Below are 5,643 nucleotides of genomic sequence, written 5' to 3'. Positions count from 1 at the left end.
TTCTGGCTAAGAAATGTTAGGACAGTGAAAATTTCACTTCATTGTTTTAGTTGTGCAAAATTTGAGTTTATGATAGATAAAATAATACTTAATGTTAATTAAGAACTAAACTATTTCATACATACGAGTATATAATTCTTTAATAAACGCATGTTGCAGAATTGGTACTGTAGCTTGCAAGGTGTGAAAGACTGAGCTAGTCATTCTAAAAAAAATATTCTCTATGTGTATACTTACTTAATTCTCAAGTTGGCGTAAAAAGTCTACTCTCCACATTATGATGTTCACGTCCAATCGTCCAAGACGTCCACGTTAGGTTAGTACGTAAGGAGACAAAAAAAAATGAAATGTAAAGATAATTATATAAAAATGAACTTTATCAAAAGCCGTTCAGAATGACTTGAGTCATCAATTTCAGCTGATCATTTTTCTAATGCATACAAATCACAGAGATATATTATGATAAAGTGGTAGGAAAGTTTAATGTAGTGTTTCATGAAATAAATTACATTTATTTATTTTTAGTATACCTGAGTTAATATTCCACAATCTCACCTATTAAGCCACTTAACCTAAAAGACCCGAAGTACCAGTAACTCAGAAGACCGAGGAGGCTACCTTTAATAACAATAGGAGGTAGAGACCCCTTCACATAACGGTGCTAATTCTGGAAGCGTACCTCGTTGCCATATTCTTATAAATTAATTACTTGTAATCTACCCGTGGAGTGGAGAAATGAAGTTACAACTAGGGAATATCATTGCATACCTATGCTGTGTTTTCGGCTTTTCGGCTATTATTTGCAGGGCAATTATAAAATATTTATTTGTAAATAACCTAGTTTGAACTTTTGACATTCATACTAAGTTGTAATTTTTTTATGAAATAGGTAAGTAGAATAGTAGTATAGTAATAGTAGAAAAGAATAGGTATTAGTAAGAATTTTATTAAATACACTATAATTTTTTTTGAGAGTTTTTTTTTATATTTAATGGTAAATTCAAATACATTTACAATTACAAATACGTGAGAGAAAAGTGTTATATTTGCTAATTTAAATAAATCCACATAGTTTTAGAATGATAACTATAATAATAGTTCGTGTTTAGTAGAGGTTAAACAAAACTTATGCAGGATTTTTAGCCGAAAGCCGAAGTATAGTGTCATGGGGCTTTCTACAAAAACGTAGCGTAAGCCGCACGGCTCAAGGGTTCTTTCTACTTAATGTCGAGAAACGACACTGAATCGGGAATGAGTTTTAAGCAGTTAATAGGAGACACACATGTCGCTGAAGCCCTAATACTTTGTCTGTCGTCTGCTTAATTACAAAGTAATGAATGTACTTCCCACCTTCTTAAAGACTTTATAAAATTGATAATGTTCTGCATTATTTCGATTTTCCGCCATTTTTTTTACTATATTGGATGACGTTTAATTAATTTGTGTGTTGGAAAAAATACTTGTCTAATTTTCATGTTTTAAATTATGGTCATTTTTGAGAGCAGCAAATGAATTAATTGCTGATTTCTTAGTTTCCAGTTATCTAAGAAACACCTGTAAACTTTCACATTTCTATAAAAATGCGACAAAAAATCGACGCTTTCTAAACTGCCTGACTGGCCAAAGAATTCAAATTTGCGATCGGAGCCCGGCGGTAGGGGAGGTGTCCCCCGCGTCTTATCCACCAGGCAAACATACCTTACAAGAGCTTCCATTCACTTCTCGAGAGGTTATCTTTTATTATTTCTCGCGACATCCTCTCTTTATTGCCACTCATATTGACTTTTTATACGACTGGCGAATAAATACATTTTGATTTCCGCGCGCGTGAGCAGTCTTTTTATGCACTTCGTCGACGCCTGCAAATTAACACGCTCGGGGTGCTCAATTTTTTCGTCATAAAAAGAGGATTATGATTTTATTGTTATTTCCCCTTTAAGTTGCCTCAGTAGACTTGCGAAGGTGCAATATTTAAAGCTACATATGTAATAAACTAATGCTGTATGAGATTTGACGAGCTTCATAATTTTATATCTTACATCATTTTTTTGCGTCGCAATTAAGTACCTAGTGATTTCGACTCAAAAAAATGCACATAAATCCTGGCATGAGTGTGTGACTGCAAGGTGAGTAAAATTTTAGCAATCGACATAGAAAACAAATGATAAATCCAACGTTGCCTTCCCCATTTCGCTTACAAACGGAACGCAATTAAAGCAGCTCTACATACTTTAATTTTAACTAATTTTAGAGTTTAATCTTCTGTGAGACTTGTTTACAAACGGTACATTTTAATTAAGACTGCGAGTGTATAAATATACTTATATAGTTCATCGTTAATTCGTGCTTAATTTTGTGGATGACTTCAGGTAAATTACACAATAAGTTGAAGACGAGTGCTTACAGGTGTAATGTCGGTTTTAATGCAAGACTTACTTAACTTTTCTGTAAGACCTATTTAGAGCTCGCCTAGACCAGGAAAATTATCCAACAACAATTCCCATAGGTACCAATAAAATTGGCTATTTTTATTATTATTTCTGGTTACATCTTAAACACTCCTATTTTGTATGGAGATAATCGAGAGATCCAATTCTGTCGTCACGAACTGACTGAAGTGTCTCGCCATTTTCTGCCCCAAGAGTACGATTAAACAGGTAACAGTACCAGGTTAACAAAGTAACAAGGAGAAAAACCTGCAGCCATTTAGCACGTAGCGAGAATTGCCTGAACACGTTGCTGAAACTTAACGACCCGGCAAAGGAGGTGGTTCTAGAAACTTCTGCAAAGAATCGAAATGATCTACACACCTACTTAGTAGAGGTTTTGTACCTGATATGTAAACGTATTCAAGTGTTTAGTAAAATCTAGCAGTAAAATTAATAATTACGTCATCCGAATTTACAATAGAGTAGTAAAAAGTAAAGTAAAAAAAAAAGTAAAAATTGTTTATTTGCACAGAAAACACATAATACATAAGTAAAATTTAAATCTTATTTTACAAAACAAAAAGTATTCTTGCGCACATCTTACATTTAAAATCACAAAATGAACAGGGGCCCCCGAACTAGGCTTTGCCCGTATCTCGGGGTACCATTAAAAATATTATTGAAAGTAACAAAAGTAAGTAAGTATAGTGTGAAATAAAAACATCATCGACTCATAAGAGCCACGATTTTAAATTCTCTAAAACATAATTTCGGAGAGTGACTACGATAGTTTTAAATCCATTAGTTAACATTGTATCCAGTGTAATATTTTCATTTTCAACATTATTTCATTTCATTGCTCATACTTCTACTGTCATTGAAATTGAAATGTGCCTGACATTCGCTCGCTACTCGCTACTGCGATTGCGTGAAGAACAACTATTACAACCTCTATCACAAGTCTGCTCTCCTGGTATTTCGAACTAACTTGCGTCACTATCGTGACGGAGCACAACACGACTGACATTGGCGCGAAACCAAACCACGTTATGAAGACCTTTGCAAAATGATGAAGCATCTTTTTATTTCTCACAGTTAAAGTGGCAATGTTTTTAATACGGAGACCAATTTAAACTGGACGTTTGTTTAAACCTATGATAGTGACGAGTCTCCATCTCCACCTACATAAAATGACAACTTAGCTTCATCATTGAAACTACAGATGTCGCTAGTGTCATAATATTTATTTTTTTGTTCTATAAAGTACACACAGGGGGCGGTCAGTGCCTTAATGGCTGAACTTTTAGTAGAAGGTACCGCCATCTCTTTATATTACTCTTATTACCAAAAAAGATGTAAGATGGCGTTATGAACAAGACCCTAGAACAATAACAAGACACATAGATAAGTAGTATTTGAATGTCAACTTACGATATATATTTTTTCTCTATGGAAAATAAATAAAAAACATTCTCTATGACAAAATGGCTCCCAGTCTGGCGAAAGACAGTCTGGGAAAAAATAAGTATGGAACGCGTACGGAAAATAATGGCGAGCACCGCTCACAGAGTACTTTTTACGCTTTCATAGACATCTTTGGCTTTTGTCATCTGTCAGTGTCAGTCAGTCAATCGTTTAGTTTGAAAAATAATTTTAAATCATAAATAAATTAAGATTTAACAGTTATTTATATATTATTATTACTGTGGATAAGTGCAGTGTTTGTGTGGAGGTACCTAACTATTAGTGTTGCTTGATATTATTGATAATAATTATGTTTTATAAAACTTGTGAAATATGTGGTTTAAGAGCCGCTAGCCGGTCGTATAGATGGCCAAAAGAGAATTTTCATGGCCAAATTTCCACTGGATGAGGAAAGGTAAGCTACAATTAAAAGCTAAATAGGATTTAGATTATTTATATGTATAAAAAAGTTAAAGTCTAATAAAATAACTGGAGGGTCAGCACAACCAACAATAGTGCATGAATGTTTTTTTTATCGATATCGATATTTTTATTTATCATTAGTACGCACAGCTCATCAATCAGAACAACTTTTGTCTACTAGTTTTGGAAATTAGCGAAAATCAAATTCGGATCTCCATACAAAAATTACCAGTGACTTTTATTATACCTACTTAAATAATATTTAATTGTTTAATAATACTTATAAAAATGTTGTTTGCAGATGTAAACAGTGGGTTAAGATGACCGGTAAGGAGGATCTGGTTTATGTGCCTATTGTAAAGCTACATCAACTTAAACGAATTTGTGGCAATCATTTTCTACCACAACATTTTAAGAACACAATTGAAAAAAAAAACAATTCCATGTGTGGGACTTACTGCAGACACTTTATTTTATAATAAATAAATATAATTATATTTTTCCACTTTTATTTTATTTCAACATTATATCATAGCACTTACGTCAACGGAAAATCTCGAGTTTATTTTATGGATTATATTTTTGTGTTCAAATAGGAACATAACATAACGTTGAACCGAGACTTAACGTTGGTGTCATTGTGTAACACTGAAATCCTATTGTGTAAAACTGAAATTAAAGTAATACATACACTCGCACTTTTTTTTTTTATTAGTTATCGATAAAAAATATCAGCGGGGCTATGTTGGCAGTTTTGTACGTCATAATTTTTGTTTTGTTGGTACCCTCTGTTAGTACGCGTGAATAAAAAAAAATAATACAAGTATTTTTTTCTTTTTTTTCCCTTGTACTCCCATCTCTTAAAACGTAGTGTTCTTTTCTCTATGATGGCTCCTATACTACTACTATTAGGTACCTATTTGTTGTGTTGTGAGATATTTCTATTGTTAAGCAAGTCGAGTCTAGGTTTTTGTTCCTCCGGCTTACTGTCGAGATTTTGCGTGGTTTTGGATAGTTACCAAATGCGTCACAATGCCGAAGCCCTGTGTGTTTGGTTGTGCAACCAATGGTAAGTGATACATTTATACAAATATACTTATGTTATCATTTTTTTATCATGTCTGTAGGCGGTGGTTGAATATGGATCTCCACCGAGCTCCGTAAATTCCGCAAAGGTCGACACCAATCAGTATCAGTGCAAAATATGCTTTCATACATTTTCATAACACAACTGTGTCCACCGGGATGTCTGAGTTGGCCTTAAAAGTCTTAAGTACATGTTCCTAAAACTAACACACAGGCCGTAAACATACCGGAGCAGGATATG

General features: G+C 33.6%; 1 long non-coding RNA gene across 1 annotated transcript; it reads left to right on the top strand.

Moving 5' to 3' along the window:
• The first annotated feature begins 4,014 nt into the window (after nt 1-4,014).
• On the top strand, nt 4,015-5,014 carry LOC125489307. Its single transcript, XR_007266874.1, has 2 exons — nt 4,015-4,308; nt 4,618-5,014. It is a non-coding gene; the product is annotated as an uncharacterized LOC125489307 (long non-coding RNA).
• The last annotated feature ends 629 nt before the right edge of the window (nt 5,015-5,643 follow it).

The sequence above is a fragment of the Plutella xylostella genome, chromosome 12 (genome assembly GCF_932276165.1).
Source record: "Plutella xylostella chromosome 12, ilPluXylo3.1, whole genome shotgun sequence".
In the NCBI taxonomy this organism is placed as follows: domain Eukaryota; kingdom Metazoa; phylum Arthropoda; class Insecta; order Lepidoptera; family Plutellidae; genus Plutella; species Plutella xylostella.
The sequence above is the reverse complement of the archived record's forward strand: the minus strand, read 5'-3'. Positions and strand labels throughout refer to the sequence as shown.